We start from the raw sequence: 18078 nt of genomic DNA on the forward strand, positions 1-18078 counted from the left end.
TAGAAGCAACTGTAGCAGGTGAATGGATAAACTGTGCTCCATCTAGACATTGGAGTACTATTCAGTGCTAAATAGAAATGAGCTGTCAGGTCGTGAAAAGACACAGAGGAATCATAAGTGAAAGAAGCGATTCTGTAAAGGATGCATAGTGCAGGATTCCAGCATCCTGGAAAATCAAACTTATGAAGACAGTAAAATCAAAAAGGTCAGTGGTTGTCAGAGCCTCATGGGGGAGGGGAGGATGAATACAGAGAGCAGAAAAGATTCTTAGGAAAGCAAAACTATGTGTATGATATTCTAATTGTGGATACATGTCATATGCAATTGTCCAAACTCACAGAATGTGTATCACCAAGAGTGACATGGACTCTGAGTGATAATGATCTCTCAATGCAGCTTCATCACTGGAAACAAATACACACTAGTGGGGGTGTTGTGGAGAAACTAGTATGTGTGGGGATAGGAGCTAAACATGAAATCTCCATACCTTCTGTTCAGTTTTGCTGTGAACTAAAACTGCTCCAAGAAATAAAGGCCTCTCCCACCCTGAAGAAAGGCAGGGGACATGCAGAGGATGTTTTGTACTGTTATGAAAGTCGTCTCAAAGATTTCTTGTTTTAGATAAGAGTCGGAGAACTCAAGGGGCTTCCATAGCCTTGGAAACTCATAACTGGTGCATAGGGAGATTACTGATGCCATAAACAGGAGTGTCAATTTGTAAAGTCAACAACAGGAGTCACTGTGCACTTACTCCTCATGTAGGATCTCTGTCCTTAACGTGCTGTACACTGAGGCTTAATGCTATAACGAGTACTCAAACAGTATATTTCACTTTGTGTTTCTATGGGGGTGCAAACGATTGAAATCTTTACTTAATGTACACTAAACTGATCTTCTGTAAAAAAAAAAAAAAAAAAAAAAAAAGAAATTATCAATTCCCAACTTGACTCTCACTGGGATTAAACATGACAATAGGTCTGATCTGATTTCATCATCATTTAAAAAAAATCATCTATTATTTTTCACTTTATGTTTCTGTGTGGGAGCAAACTGTTGAAATACTTACTTAAGGTATACTAAGCTGATCTTCTGTATATTAAGATAATCGAAAATGAATCTTGATGTGAATGGAAGGGGAGAGGGAGTGGGAAAGGGGAGGGTTGTGGGTGGGAGGGACGTTATGGGGGGGAAGCCATTGTAACACATGAGTCGTACTTTGGAAATTTATATTCATTAAATAAAAGATAAAAAAAAAAAAAGATTTCTTGTTTTCACCCTGGAGTTTATTGAACCAACATTCTTATTTTTTTTTTTTAAATTGATTTTTAGGGTCTGTTTTCCCCTTCCTTAACAAAAATTGTTTTGTTTTTGTTTATTGTTTTTTGTTTTTAAGATTTATTCATGTATTTGGGAAGCAGAGTTACAGAGAGAGAGAGCTTGTATTGGCTGGTTCACTCCCTAAGTGGCAGCAATGGCCAGAGCTGGCTATAGTCTAGGCAGCTCATGTCAAGAGCCTTGGGTGATCACTGGCGTCATACATAAAATAAGAGTGTTAATTGTTAAATTTACAACAGAAGTCACTGTGTACTAACTTCCCATGTAGTGCCTCTGTCCTCAGAGTTGTATTATGAGAGTTTACAGTAAAACTTGTTCTCAAAGATTTATTTCGTTTTAGTGTATTAAGTGGAGGATATTCTTAAGTCTCGTAAGTTTTAGTTATGCCTAAGTGTCCAACTCCATTGCTTGTTTTCTTAGGTGCTTCCTTAATTGATGATAAAACTTATTCTCAAGGACTTACTTTCCTTTAATGTATTAAGTGGAGGATATTCTTATGTCTCACAAGTTATAGTTATGTGTAAGTGCTCACAAAAGATGTATCATTCTTGGGTGCTTCTTTAAAGTTAATTAAGTTTCTAAAAAAAAAAAAAGTGAAATTAATTAGCTTTGAGATGCAGTGACTTTGAACAGCCCTTGTCTTGACTGTTGAGGAACAGTTTTTTCCCCCCATGCAAGTTGTTGAACTCTTTTACTTAGTATAGAGTTGGTCTTCTGTGTATGAAGTTAACTAAAAATGGATCTTGGTGGAGAATGGGACTGGGGATGGGAGAGGGAGGACGAGAGAAGGGAAGGGTAGAGGTGGCAGTGGGAGGGTAGATATGGTGGGAAGAATCACAATATTCCTAAAGTTGTACTTATGAAATGCATGAAGTTTGTATTCCTTAAATAAAAGGTTTCTTTGGGAAAATTAAATCAAGCATTTTTAAAAAAGAGTAGCTTGAAAGGTTATAGAGGTGAGGACCCTTTCTTCTGCCATGGATCATTTGGATATTTATAGCATCATTCATGGGCTGTACAAAGTTACCAGCGTAAAAATTAGCCTGCTGTACATTTATTCAATTTCAGTTCCTGCCTGTGGTTGCCTTGGCAGGGCCACACCAAATAATTTCATGGGCTTTACATGACCTGTGAGCCAGACGTTCCTCACCCTGGTAGAAGCTTGTTTTATCAAGCAAATGCATGATCCGAGTGGATGAAATTATCATTGAGTATAAATGCAACGTTGATCACATCCACCAGTGTTCTGGGAGCTGCCCTGTGTGCACCGTAAGCCTGAGCTGTAACCCTGGCAGCGAGGGAAACTCTGGAGCTGCTGAAGCCTGTTCTGTCAGCACAGTGTTTGCAGTTTTGTTGTGTAGCTAGAGCCCTTGTCCAGGTGGAGGTGTGAAAGCAGGCTGGTGACTGGTGGGACGTGTCCTGGAGAAGAGAGCAGAGGACAGGAGAGAGTGAGCTGTCACCCTGTCAGGGCAAGGTGCAGGTCCTTTCAGCGGCTCCCAGATCCTCAGTGACTGGCCTCACATGTGTGGTTTCTGAGGCGCCACTTCCACTGTGTCTAATGTCTTTCCTGTCCAGTAGTAGACATGGGTCAGATCAGTTGCATGGACATTGTAGACTCATGGTTTGTAAGTGACCAAATCACTTGGCTCTGATGTGCCTAAAAGAGGTTTGAATAATGATGTAACATTGCAAGGGTCAGGATGTGTGTGCATGTCAGAGAGGCCTCCCACCAGCACCTGGAACATCAGGAGTGCTGCTCCTGTTGTCTCTGTACTCAAGCTTTATCCTGTCCTCTGCTCTCAGCACCATTCCCCTTCCTGACAGGGTGGGGATGGAGAATGAAGCTTCCTGCTGTTTCACATGGCTGTCGGCCACAAACACTGGAATAGGTGTCCATGAGGGTTTTGCCATTTCTCAGATGCCGTTAAGCCTAACATGTAGCCTCTGAGAGAAAACTCCTTAATGTGCAATGACATATATTTCTAGATAACATTCACCTACCCTAAAATATATCATTTTAACCATTTCAAAGTTATAAAAGTCATTGATTTTTAGCATATTGTCAGTACTGTAGAGTAGTCACTGCCTTCTTCTGATGTAGAACATTCTTATGACTGCAAAAAGAAACCCCTTATGTGTTAAACACTCACTCCTTATTCACTCCTCCCTTCAGCCCCTAGCAACCACTGATGTTCTTTCTCTCTATATAAATTTGTCTACTCTATACATTTTGTATAAATGGAGTCATACAGTATGTGGCCTTTTGAGTCTGGTTTGTTTTACTCAATAAAAATAATGTTTTTTTCTTCTAAGATTTATTTTATTTATTTATTTAAAAGACAAAGTGACAGAGAAAGAGATCTTCCATCTACTGATTCACTTCCCAAATGGCCACAAAGCCAAGGTCTAGACCAAGCCAAAGCCCAGGTCTAGACCAAGCCAAAGCCCGGAGCCAGGAACCCTATACTGATCTGCATGAGTGGCAGGGGCCCACAGCCTTCTTAGGTGCATTAGCAGGAAAGTGGATCGGAAAAAGAACAGCAAGGATTTGAACCAATTCTCCAATATCAGATGCCAGCACTGCAAGCAGCAGCTTAACCTGCTGTGCCTCAATACTGGCCCCAGCCTTATGTTTTTAAGGTCCATCCATGTTGCAGCACGTGTAGGGACTTCTTTCCTTTTCTGTGGCTGACTCATACTGTGTAGTGTGGACAGCTTATCCCATTTTGCTTATTCAGTTAGATATGCTCTTTGCCTATTAGTGCTAATGTTGCTGTAAAAATCCATGTGTATGTTTTTGTTTGGGTATGTATTTTCAGTTCTTGAGTATATACCTATGAGTAAAATAGCCGGGTCAAATGTTAACTATGCTTAACTTTCTGAGGAATGGTGACACTATTTTCCACAGCAGCTGAGCCATTTTACATCCCCATCAACTGTACACAAGTTCCCGTTTCTCCCCATCTTCACTGATACTTATTTTTTTCTGGTTTTTATTTACTTGTTCGTTTTTCATAATAACCATCCTGGTAGGTGTGAAGTGGTATCTTGTTGTTTTGATTTGTTTCTCCCTGATTATTGATGTGTGTTGTCCATTTGTATATCTTCTTAGAGAAATGTCTATTTAAGTCCCTTGCCCATTTTTTTTTTTTTTTTTTTTTTGCATCAGTGTTTGTCTTTCTGTTTCTGAGCTGCAGGATTGGTTATACATTCTGGATATTAGATCTTTATCAGATACATGGTTTGCAAATATTTCCTTCTATACCAAATGTTATCCTTTTTACTTTCTTGATAATATCTTTTGAAGCACAAAAGGTTTTAGTTTTGATGAAACCTGATTTATTTTTTCATGAAGTAGGGGTTGTTGTTAAAGAGACTTCTTTTCCTGTTGAATAGACTTGGCACCCTTAAAAAATTCAATTGGCAGGCCGGCGCCGCGGCTCAATAGGCTAATCCTCTGCCTAGCGGTGCCGGCACACCGGGTTCTAGTCCCGGTCGGGGCGCCGGATTCTGTCCCGGTTGCCCCTCTTCCAGGCCAGCTCTCTGCTGTGGCCAGGGAGTGCAGTGGAGGATGGCCCAAGTGCTTGGGCCCTGCACCCCATGGGAGACCAGGAGAAGCACCTGGCTCCTGCCTTCGGATCAGCGCAGCGCGCCAGCCGCGGCACCCATTGGAGGGTGAACCAACGACAAAGGTAGACCTTTCTCTCTGTCTCTCTCTCTCACTGTCCACTCTGCCTGTTAAAAAAAAAAAAATTCAATTGGCTACAGGTGTGAGGATTTATTTCTAAATTTTCAGTTTTCTTCCATTGATCTGTATGTTTATATAATGTCAGTACTACTGTGTCTGACTGAGATTGAGAAGTATGGGTCCCTCAGCTTTGTTCTTTTCCAAGATTTGATGTCCCTTACAGTTTCATAGGAATTTTAGGATCAGCTTGTCTATTTTTGCAAAACAAAAAAAAAAAAGCAGTTAGGAAGTTAGGGCTTACATGAATCTGTGGAACTCTTCGGGAAGTGTTACCATATTAAAAATATTCCATGGTCCAGTCCCTGACCTTAGAAAGTCTTTCCATTTATTTATATTTGGTGTCTTTCAGCAATGTTTATAGCTTTTAGACTGAAAGTTATGTATTTTTCTTAGTTTATTCCAGAGCATTTTGTTATTTCTCATGTTATTGTCATTGAAATAGCTTGTTTTTTTTGTTTGTTTGTTTTCTTTTTTGGAATGTTCATTGCTAGTGTGTGGTTATACAAAGAACTTACTTATCATGTATTCTACAGCCTTGCTGAATTAGTTTATTAGCACTAACAGGTTTTTTTTTTTTAATTTTTGGTGGATTCTTTAGGGTTTTCTATATTAAGGTCATGTCATCTGTAAAAAGAGATAGCTTTGCTTCGATGCCTTTTATTCCTTTTTTTTTCCTCAATCAGTTTTTTTCTGGCCAGAGTTCAGAGTTTCTAATATAACTTTGAAGAAATTGTCAAGAACAGGACTTCTGGTCTCATTCCTGATCTTAGGGAGGAACCATCTGGATTTTCACTATTGTGTAACATGTTAGCTATGGGTTTTTCTTACATGACCTTTACTGTGTTAAACAAATTCCTTTCTAGTCCCACTTTGTTGATTTTTTTTCATGGAGGAGCAGTATATTTTTTGAAGTGATATGTCTTAGAAATTTTGAAGGAAAAATATTATTTGCATTTGGAAAAGAAAAGTCTTGGCTGGGAGCAAAATGATGAAAGCATGTGATGTTTCTAGTGGCTGTTGGAATTCGCTGGAGGAAGGCTCGGGAGGAGGCTGATGATGAGGGTTGGATTGTGCACATGCCCCATAAGGGTCAGAATGAGGAGAGCCCTGCGAGCCCAGGACATGGGATAGAGGAAGACGTTCTTTAGACAGTTGGAACAGAGCACAGTGATTGTGGCAGTTATTTAGCCAGTGTATTAATATTTACTTTACAAAAGCCGAAACTCCTTTTGGTTCTAATAGGGTGTTGATAATTCCATTTACATTCAGAGATAAGTTCATCAACCTAAAAACAAGCAAAATACCCATGTGGATACATTTGGTAAACTTCCTTTACTGTAGGCCCTATTGGATTTTTTATTTAAAAAAATGATCAGTTATATCTTGCATATATTTTAGATGCAAATAGTTCTACAGTTAATTGTGTAACACAGCAGTATTCTGTCCCCTGCCCCCAGTAATACAAACACAAGTACATCCATCCCAGGATTTCATCATCATTTAGTCAGTGCTTCCCTATATCCAAATAACATACTTAGTACTGTCATTTCCTATTATCGTTTTCCCAATTCTTTCCTTTTTTGGGGGGTGATTAGATCTTCTCTGTTGACTTCTCAACCGTGGAAACAGGGTTTTGTTTTCTTTATCCCCTTTGCCTAATTGCAGACATGGCTTATTTTCCAACCCTTGGTTTTCCAGTAATTGTATCATAATTGTGTTAGATCAGTATTGATTGCTCACATTTTTTTTTATTCAACAGGTAGAGTTATATTCAGTGAGAGAGAGACAGAGAGAAAGATCCCCTCTCTGTTGGTTCACCCCCCAAATGGCTGCCACGTCCAGCGTGCTGCGCCTATCCAAAGCCAGGAGCCAGGTACTTCTTCCTGGTCTCCCTTGCGGGTGCAGGGCCCAAGCACTTGGGCCATCCTCCACTGCCTTCCGAGGCCACAGCAGAGAGCTGGACTGGAAGAGGAGCAACCGGGACTAGAACCCGGTGCCCATATGGGATGCTGGCGCCACAGGTGAAGGATCAGCCAAGTGAGCCATGGCGCTGGCCCCATGGCTCACATTTTTATGAATTTATGAGCACTGTCTCTAGCTGAGTCCCATAATTGAGTATCTGCTTTGTGTGACTTCTAGTAGAGTTAATGGAGTTGCAGGTAGAGTTAATAATGTTTTTAGGTTTTCAAAATTTTCTTCTAAATACTTAATACTCATTTTTCCACATATCTTCCCCCCACCCCCAAAACACACACTTCATTGTCAGAATTTCCTTTGGGGTTAGATGGATGAGGAATTTAACCAACTTTCTCTCTGGGTTTCTCTTAGGCCGTTATGTCCATAGTAGGCTGTTGCTCCTCAGGCCCACTATGGGCTCTGTCCTGGTGACCCTTCTCTGGTCACCACTTTTAGTCCCTTGTGTCTCTGGCCATCCTTTACTAGGGATGCCTTCACATTCTTTGCTTGTGTTTTCCTTTCCTGAGTTGCTTTCATTTTGTTGAAACACATTCCCTAGTAGCTTCCTGAGAAGTGATTTTTGGAAGATAAGTATGTTAGCAATCCTGAATGTCAAACATCACCACTCTTATTCTTTAAAGTTTCATAGTCTAGAGTTCTGAATTAGAAATAATTTTCTTTCATACCTTTGTTGACTTTTAATACTCATTGTCACTGTTGAGAAGTCACTTGTACTTCTGTTTCTTGGTCCCCTTGGATCTGAGCATTTCCCCTCTGGCATGTTTCAGGTTTTTCTTTTTGTCCTCTAAGTAATGGAATATGACCCTGAAGGTCTATTTTTATCCACTGTGCTATGTATTCATTGGCGCTTTTAGTCTGGAAATGTGTGTGTGATTGTTTCCTTGATCATTTCTTTCCCTTAGTTTTCTTTCTTTTCCTTGTGGAATTCCTGTTTTTCAGACTTTGAATATCCCAATAGAGCACCCCTTTTCCTCTTCTTGTTTTTTAACGTTTTATTTATTTCAGAGGCAGTGAGATAGAGAGTGCATGCTCCCATTTGCTGGTTCACTCCAGTGGCTGCCATGTCTGGGGATGGGCTGGACTGAAGCTGGGAGCCGGGAACACAATCCAGGTCTTCCACACTGGTAGCAGGAACCTGATTACTTGAGCCATCATCACTGCCACCCTGGATCCTTGTTGGCAGGAAGCTGGAATCAGGAGCTGGAAACAGGAAAGGAACCTAGGTACTCTGATATAGGACACGAGTTAACCAGCATGTTAACCACTGGGCCAGACACCCTCCCCCTTTCTCTTATTTTTAAAAATTTTCAATTAATTTTATTTGAAAAGCAGAGATAGAAACCTTCCATGTGCTTGTTTACTCCTCCAATGCCAACAACAGCTTAGCCTAGACCAGGCTAAAACCAGGAGCCCAGAACTTAATTTGAGTTTCCCACATAGGTGGCAGGTATCCAAGTACTTCAGCCATCCCAGAGTGTGCATTAGCAGGAAGCAGGTGGGAAGACTTAGACCAAGGCAGTCTGGTATGGGATGTGGACCGTCAGTTGCAACCCATCAGATGGGAGCCCTAAAGTCTCAGGTTAAGTCAGTCAACTGTCCCCCATCTAAGTGCCTGGTATTCTTTTCTCATTTCCCTTTTGTGACTGCTACTCTGTGCCTTTATGAAAGAAGGACTTTTGAGTCTAGAAACCACTTTGGGAACTCATAAAGCAGATAGGAACCCTGGTTCTTGGCAAGAAAGTGAATTATTCTGATGACTGGGTACCCAACTCCTTTGCAAATCAAATGGTTTATATTTCTTTTCTTTCGGCAAAACTGAAGGAGCTAATTTTGATGATGGATTTCTGTGTGATTTTTGGCATGTAATGACTCAGAATTAATTCAGTGAATAAAGTGTGTTGCTGTGAATAACTAACTACATATACAGTCTTCTATTTATATGATCAGAGTTTCTCAGCAGCTCCCTCTATAGAAGTGAAAACTAGAAATAGAACTGTCTGATATAGCAATAATAAATATTCTTCCACAATTGAGGAGAAAAACCAAATTCCTTTCTGCTCAGTAGTGAAAGACTCATTTCCATTAACATTTTATTCTTTGTATTGAATAATTATCAAAAATAATAATTGCCATTTTGATCAATTGCATATTAATTTTAAAAAATTTTTAAAAAGAGGTACAATGGACATTTTTTTCAGAATACAGTTTGTTTAAAATTATGGCATGATATAGTTATTATACTAGAGTAAAATTTGAGGGAGTTAGAATTAAAGGAGAAAAATAGTCTCAGACTTCTGACTAAGCTAAGAGCTTGCTCACATACTTAAAATTGTATTTGAGAAGCAGAGAGGTAGGTGTCTACTGGTTCACTCCCCTAGATGCCCACAGCTTCCTGGGCTGGGCCGATCTGAAATCAGGAACTCAATCCAGGTGTCCCACATAGGTGGAGAAACTACATTACTTGATCCATCATTGCTGCTTCCTAATGCCTCCCAGGGTCTGCATTAGCAGGAAGCTAGTCAGGAGCCAGAGCTGCCAGGTATTTTCATATGGGATTGAATCTTAACCATTAGGCCAACCCCCAATCCCTGTTCACGCCTTTTAATTGGAAGAAGATGCCTGTCAACTTGCTGTGGTATTCAGTTCCTTTAGATGAATATATAAAAGAGAAAGTCATAAATTTATGTAAATATCTATTTACAGTACAGCAAAACTAGAGCTTTATATGGCAGCTTTGTTTTTGTTTTGTTTTGTTTTGTTTTGTTTTGTTTTGACAGGCAGAGTGGACAGTGAGAGAGAGAGACAGAGAGAAAGGTCTTCCTTTTGCCATTGGTTCACCCTCCAATGGCCGCTGCACCGCGCTGATCTGAAGGCAGGAGCCAGGTGCTTCTCCTGGTCTCCCATAGGGTGCAGGGCCCAAGCACTTGGGCCATCCTCCACTGCACTCCCTGACCACAGCAGAGAGCTGGTATATGGCAGCTTTTAAATGTGTGTGGGATTCATAGTTTAAAACGTTCTTTTGGGAATATAGGACTTGTGCTGTTTGCTATTAGATTCCACTCTGGTTTACTGGCTTGTGACTTTTCACAGACCCACAAACACTGCCACACAGAGGGACATTTGCATGGATCAAGGTGTTTCTAGGAAAATGTAGTCACATTCTCTGTCTCTTTTTCTTAGGAAACCTAGTCAATTTTCTGTTAAGATATGAGTATTTTCCTGGAAAACCATGAAGATATGAAGTATTTCTTCCTCCATCCTGCTTTTTCATAGCCTATAAAATGTAATTTTTATTTTATTTGAAAGGCAGAGTTACAGAGAGGGGGAGAGAGGAGGAGGGATGGAGGGAAAGAGAAAAGGAAGAAAAGGAAGGAAGAGAAAGAAAGAAAGAGAAAGAGAGAGAGAAAAAGGGAAGAAAAAAAGAAAAAGTTATTTTCCATCCATTGGTTCACTCCCCAAATGATTGTATTGGCCAGGGCTGGGCCAGATCCAAGCTAAGAGCCAGGAGCTTCATTCAGGTTTTCCACGTAGGTGCAGGAACCCAAGCATTTGAGCCATCTTCTGTTGCTTTTCACAAGCCATTAACAGGGAGCTGGATCAGAAGTAGAGCAACTGGGGCATGAACCAGTGCCTATACAGGATGCTGGTGCTGCAGGCTGTGGCTTAGCCTCCTGTGACACGGTGCCAGCCCCAGCTTTTTCATCTTTTTTTTTTTTTTTTTTTTTTTGACAGTAAGAGTTAGAGAGAGAGAGAGAAACAGAGAGAAAGGTCTTCCTTTTCTGTTGGTTCACCCCTCAAGTGGCTGCCACTGCCAGCGCACTGCAGCAGGAGCCAGCCCCCCCCCACCCCGGTCTCCCATGCGGATGCAGAGCCCAAGGACCTGGGCCATCCTCTACTCCCCTCCTGGGCCACAGCAGAGAGCTGGACTGGAAGAGGAGCAACTGGGACAGAACAGGCGCCCCAACCAGGACTAGAACCCAGGATGCCGGCGCCGCAGACAGAGGATTAGCCTAGTGAACCGGGGCGCCAGCCAGCTTTTTCATATCTTAACACTTTGCCTTACTTTCTTTTTTATTTATTTATTTTTTTTTTAACTTTTATTTAGTAAATATAAATTTCCAAAGTACAGTTTATGGATTACAATGGCTCCGCCACCATAACTTCCCTCCCACTCGCACCCCTCCCGTCTCCCGCTCCCTCTCCCATTCCATTCACATCAAGATTCATTTTCAATTATCTTTATATACAGAAGATCGATTTAGTATATATTAAGATTTCTTCAGTTTGCATCCACACAGAAACTCAAAGTGTAAAATACTGTTTGAGTACTAGTTATAGCATTGCTTCACATTGGTCAACACATTAAGGACAGATCCCACATGAGAAGTAAGTACACAGTGACTCCTGTTGTTGACTTAACAATTTGACACTCTTGTTTATGGCGTCAGTAGTCTCCCTAAGCTCTAGTCATGAGTTGCCACGGCTATGGAAGCCTTTTGAGTTCGCCGACTTCGATCTTCTTCCGATAGGGTCATAGTCAAACTGTAAGTTCTCTCCTCCCTTCAGAGAAAGGTACCTCCTTCTTTGATGGCCCGTTCTTTCCACTGGAATCTCACTCATAGAGATCTTTCATTTAGGTCTTCTCCTTTTTTTTTTTTTTTTTTTTTTTCCCAGAGTGTCTTGGCTTTCCATGCCTAAAATATCCTCATGGGCTCTTCAGCCATACTTTCTCAAAAGTGTCTTGTTTAAGAAGCACAATGGGGCTGGCTTTGTGACATAATAGGTAAAGCCACCACCTGCAATGCTGACAGCCCACCCATATGGGTGCCAGTTCAAGTCCCAGCTGCCCCACTTCTGATCTAGCTCCCTGCTAATGCACCTGAGAAGGTTGCAGAAGATGACCCAAGTGCTTGGTACCCTGTACCCATATGGGAGTCCCAGATGAAAATCCTGGCTCCTGGCTCCTGGCTCCTGGCTCCTGGCTCCTGGCTCCTGGCTCCTGGCTTTGGCCTGACCCAGCACTAGCTGTTGTGGCCATTTGGGGAGTATACCAGTGGATGCAAGATTTCTCTCACTCTCTCTTTCTCTCCCTCTGTAACTCGGCCTTTAAAATAAATAATAAAATTTTTAAAAAAAAATAAATACAGTAATACTGACTTAAATAAATAAAGTTTTTAGATACCCTCTTCATTTCTGTTCTTGTCCAGTTATTCTCATGCATTGAGAATTTATGACATATAATACACTGTTACATGAATAAATCAACACTTGTCCATCTATTTAGCTTTACGCAGTTGATTTTGTTGTGCTTTGGTGTTTTCTTCATATGTCTTACGCAAGGGGTTAGTTGAACTTCTTAAATCTGTGGATTTATTGTTTTCATAAAACTTGGGGATGTTAAGTCACTTCTCCTTCAGGTTATTTTTCTGTCCCTGTTTCTGTCATTTGCTTTGCAGACTCCATGAACATGTTGGATCATTTAAAGGTATCCCAAGGATGTTCTCTTCATCATTTTCTTTCCTCTTTGTGTTTCAGTTTAGTTTTTTAGGATGACTGGAGTGTCCTGACAACAAAGTAGCTCATGACAGCAAACAAGCCTTAAATCCACTGTATAGTCACATGCTCTCCTCCTATTTCACAGGTCAGCCTTGAGAGCATGTAGACTACACACACACTGTGGGGCTGGATCTTCTGTTGGTTGTCAATGTTCTTGAGAGTATGTGGAGTATAATTAAGTGCCCTGCTGCTGAGGAGGTCCTCTGAGCACTGTACTCCATGAATTGCCCCCTACGAAGGCTGAGACCCCTGTCGTGGGCCAGGGCAGCTGACTTGCTGCACAAGTTCCCATCACCCAGGAATGACATTCTGACACAACCTGAAGTTCGGTGTCAGAAAACTGCCATTTCTCTTCTTCTGTCCATCTTTGTGATGGTGTTATGCAAGAGATTCCTGCTGATTGCTATGGTATCCTGTCCAGAGTAGATATTTCTGCTGTTTGGCCTCCTGCCATCTTGACCTTCTGAGAGAAAATCTTATATGAAAGCTGAGGCCATGTCAGGGTTTTTACCCTGGTTTTAATTTTTTCCCCAAAGAAACCTTTTATTTAATGAGTACAAATTTCAAAAGTATAACTTTAGGAATCTAGGGATACTTCCCGTCATATCCGCCCTCCCACCCATACTCCCACCCAACTTCTTCTTCCCTCTCCCACTCCCAGTCCCATTCTCCATTTAGGTTCATTTTCAATTAACTTTATCCACAGAAAACCAACTCTAAGCAAAGATTTCAACTGTACCCTTACAAGTAAGTCCATAGGCATGTATGCAGAAGTACACAGCTTTACAGTTACAAACTTCCTCCTCCCTCTCTTGTTCCCACTCTTTTTTTTTTTTTTTTTTTTTTTTTTTTTTTTTTTTTTTACAGGCAGAGTGGACAGTGAGAGAGAGAGACAGAGAGAAAGGTCTTCCTTTGTCGTTGGTTCACCCTCCAATGGCCGCCGCAGCTGGCGCGCTGCGCTGATCTGAAGGCAGGAGCCAGGTGCTTCTCCTGGTCTCCCATAGGGTGCAGGGCCCAAGCACTTGGGCCATCCTCCACTGCACTCCCGGGCCACAGCAGAGAGCTGGCCTGGAAGAGGGGCAACCGGGACAGAATCCAGCGCCCTGACTGGGACTAGAACCCAGTGTGCCGGCGCCGCAAGGTGGAGGATTAGCCTAGTGAGCCGCGGCACCGGCCTCCACTCTTATTTTTTACTGAGATCTATTTTCAAGTGACTTTATACACATGATTAACTCTATGTTCAGTAAAGAGTTCAACAAATAGTATGAAGAAGAGAAAAAAACACTGTTCCTTGACAGTCAAGAAAAGGGCTATTCAAGTCATCGCTTCTCAAAGTGTCAGTTTCACTTCTACATATTTCTTTTTAGGTGCTCTGTTAGTTCTCACAGATCAGAGAGAACATATGATCTTTGTCCCTTTGGGACTAGCTTATTTCACTAAGTATAATGTTTTCCAGATTCATCTATTTTGTTGCAAATGACCAGATTTTATTTTTCTTTTACCACTGTGTAGTATTCCATAGAGTACATTTCCCACAGTTTCTTATCCAGTCTTCTGATGACAGGGATTTAGGTTTATTCTATGTCTTAGTTATTGTGAATTGAACTGTGATAAACATGTGGGTACAGATAACTCTTTCATATGCTGATTTCATTTTCCTTGGGTAAATTCCCAGGAGTGGGATGACTGGGTCAAATGGTAGGTCTATATTCAGATTTCTGACGTATCTCCAAACTGCTGTCTTCCATAGTGTTTTTACCAGTTTACATTCCCACCAACATTGGATTATGATATCTTTTTACTCACATCCTCACCAGCATTTGTTGTTCATTGACATCTGTATGAAAGCCATTCTAACTGGGGTGATGTAAAACCTCATTGTGGTTTTGATTTGCATTTCCCTGACGGCTAGTGAACCTGAACACTTTTTCATGTTTCTGTTGGCCATTTGGATTTTCTCTTTTAAAAAATGTCTGTTTAAGGCCTTGACCCATTTCTTTACTGGGTTGTTTGTTTTGTTGGTGTTGAGTTTCTTGATCTCTTTGTAGATTCTGGTTATTAATCCTTTATTGGTTGCATAGTTTGCAAATATTTTTACCATTCTGTTGGTTGCCTCTTCACTTCCTTGGTGTTTCTTTTGCAGTACAGAAGCGTCTCAATTTGATGTAATCCCATTTGTCAGTTTTGCCTTTGCCTGTGCCTCTGGGGTCTTTTCCAAGAATTCTTTGCCTATACCAATGTCTTGCAGGGTTTCCCCAGTGCTCTCTTGTGGTGGAATGAGAAGGCCATGCCAAGATGGCTGCTGGCAAGCCAATGTCAGTTACTCAGGAATGGCTTTGAAACCCACCTGGCAATGGAGCCTGCCTGGCAACAGGCTGTGATTGGATGGCTTTGGAAACTGCCTGGCTGGAAACAGGCTGAGATTAGATGGCTTCGGATACTGCCTGGCAACAGTCTGTGATTGATTAGGGCATAAACCACCCCTTGACTGGATTAGCTGCCTTGGCTATTTAAGCGCTGTACCAACTGAAATAAACGAGTCTGTGGGCTGCTCACCTCTGGCCTGCTTTCACCCCACTCCCAGGGTCTGTGTGGTGACTCCGCACCTCTTGCCCCCACCACACTCCTCCTTTCAGAACGAATCCACCGCAACACTCTCTAGTAATTTGATGGTGTCAAGTCATAGATTTAGGTCTTTATTCATTTTGAATGGAATTTTGAGTAAGGTGTAAGGTAGGGGTTCTGTTTCATACTTATGCATGTGAAAATCCAGTTTTCCCAGCACCATTTGTGAAGAGACTGTCCTTTCTTCAGGAATTGGTTTTAGCTCTTTGGTCAAATATAAGTTAGTTGTAGATGCGTGGATTGATTTCTAGCATTTCTATTCTGTTCCATTGGTCTGTCCATCTGTTTTTCATACCAGTACCAGGCTGTTTTGATAGTAACTGTCCCATAGTATTCTTGAAATCTGGTATTGTGATGCCTCCAGCTTTGTTTTTGTCATATAAGATTGTTTCAGCTATTTGAGGTCTCCTGTGTTTCCACTGGAATATCAGCATCATTTTTTCTAGATCTGAGAAGAATGTCTTTGGTATTTTGATTGGTATCACATTGAATCTGTAAATTTCTTTTGGAAGAATGGACATTTTGATGATATTGATTCTTCCAATCCATGAACATGGAAGATTTTTCCTTTTTTTATATCTTCTTCTATTTCTTTCTTTATTGTTTTGTAATTTTCATTGTAGAGATATTTGAAATCCTTGATTATATTTATTCCAAGGTTTTTTTTTTTTTTTTTTTTTTTAGCTATTGTGAATGGGATTGATCTTTGAAGTTCATTCTCAGCCCTGGCATTGTCTGTGTATACAAAGGCAGTTGATCTTTGTTTATTGACTTTGTATCCTGCTACTTTACCAAACTCTTCTGTGAGTTCCAATAGTCTCTTGGTGGAGTCTTTTGGATCATCCGCAATTAGGGATAGTTTAACTTCCTCCTTCCCAATTTGTTTGCCTTTGGTTTCTTTTGCTTGCTGGCTGAAACTTCCAGGACTATATTGAATAACAGTGGTGAGAGTGGGCATCCTTGTCTGGTTCCAGATCTCAGTGGGAATGCTTCCAACTGTTGCCAATTCAATAGGACACTGGCTGTGCATTTGTCATTAATTGCCTTGATTATGTTGAGGAATGTTCCTTCAATACCCAACTTGCTTAGTTTTCATCATGAAAGGGTGTTGTATTTTATCAAATGCTTTCTCTGCATCTATTGAGATAATCATATGGTTTTTGTCCTTCAGTTTGCTAATATGATGTATCACATTGATTGATTTGTGAATGTTGAACCAATCCTGCATACCAGGGATAAATCCCATTTGGTCTGGGTATCTTTCTGATGTGTTGTTGGATTTGGTTGGCTAGAATTTTGTTGAGGATTTTTGTGTCTGTGTTCATCAGGGAAATTGGTCTGTAGTTCTCTTTTTCTGTTGTATCTTTTCTGGGTTTAGAAATTAAGGTGATGCTGGCCTCATAGAATTCGGAAGGATTCCATCCCTTTCAGTTGTTTTGAATAACTTGAGAAGTATTGGGGTTAGTTCTTCTTTAAATGTGTGGTACAATTCAGCAGTGAAGCCATCTATCTGGTCCTGGGTTTTTCATTGTTGGAAGGATCTTTTTTCCTGATTCAGTTTCCTTCTCGGTAATGGATCTATTTAGGTTTTCTATGTCTTCATGGCTCAGTTTAGGTAGGTTCTATGTGTCCAGGAATCTATCCATTTCTTCTAGGTTTCCCAGTTTGTTGACATATAGCTATTTGTAGTAATTTCTGATGACTCTTTATTTCTGTGGTGTCTGTTGTTACATTTTCTTTTTCATCTCTAATTTTATTGATTTGGGTCCTCTCTCCTTTTTTTTTCTTTTTGTTAGTTGGGTAAATGGTATGTCAATTTTGTTTATTTTCTCAAAAACCAAGTCTTTGTTTTGCTGATCTTTTGTATTGTTTCTTTGGCTTCAATTTTGTTGATTTCTTCCCTAATTTTTATTATTTCTTTTCTCCTACTAGTTTTGGGTTTGGTTTGCTGTTGTTTTTCTAGATCCTTGAAAGGAATTGATAGCTCATTAATTTAGTGCCTTTCCAATTTCTTGATGTAAGTACCAATTGCTATAAATTTTCCTCTTAACATTGCTTTTGCTGTATCCTGTAAGTTTTGATATGTTATATTGTCTTCTTCATTTGTTTCCAGAAATTTTTTAAATTTTTCTTTTGACTTCTGTGACCCACTGTTTATTTAGGAGCATGTTATTCAGTCTTCATATGTTTGTGTATGTTCTAGAGATTTCTGAGTTGCTAATTTCCAGCTTCATTCCATTGTGATCCGAGAAGATGCATGGTATTGTTTCCATGTTTTTGAATTTGCTGACTTGTTTTATGGCTTAGCATGTGGTTAATCCTAGAGAAAGTTCCATGCACTGCTGAAAAGAATATGTATTCTGCAACTGTAGGTTGAAATGTTCTGTGGATATCTGTTAGGTCCATGTGGTCTGTAGTGTTGATGAACTCTGCTGTTTCCTTGCTGTTTTTTTTTTTTTTGTCTGTTTGAACTGTCCATTGCTGAAAATGGAGTATTGAAATCTCCCATTACTATTGTATTTGAGTTTATATCTCCCTTTAGATCCCTTAACATTTATTTTAAATAGCCAGGTGCCCTGTAATTAGGTGCATATACGTTTGTGACAGTTACATCTTCCTGTTGAATTGATCCCTTATTCATTACATAGTGCCCTTTTTTGTCTCTTTAACAGTTTTTGTGTTAAAGTCTATTTTGTCTGATACTACGATGGCTGCACCAGCTCTTTTTTTTTTATTTCTGTTAGCATGGAATATCTTTTTCCATCCTTTCACTTTCAATCTGCATGCTTCTTTGTTGGTGAGATGTGTTTCTTATAGGCAGCAAATAGATGGGTTTT

At 40.4% G+C, this 18078-nt stretch overlaps 1 protein-coding gene across 15 annotated transcripts in view; it reads left to right on the forward strand.

The window, feature by feature from the left end:
* The window catches only part of ERICH1 (glutamate rich 1), a 92898-nt gene that overhangs the window by 20227 nt on the left and 54593 nt on the right, over nucleotides 1-18078 (forward strand). The gene's annotated exons all lie outside the window — the stretch shown is intronic.

The sequence above is a fragment of the Oryctolagus cuniculus genome, chromosome 8 (genome assembly GCF_964237555.1).
Source record: "Oryctolagus cuniculus chromosome 8, mOryCun1.1, whole genome shotgun sequence".
Lineage (NCBI taxonomy): Eukaryota > Metazoa > Chordata > Mammalia > Lagomorpha > Leporidae > Oryctolagus > Oryctolagus cuniculus.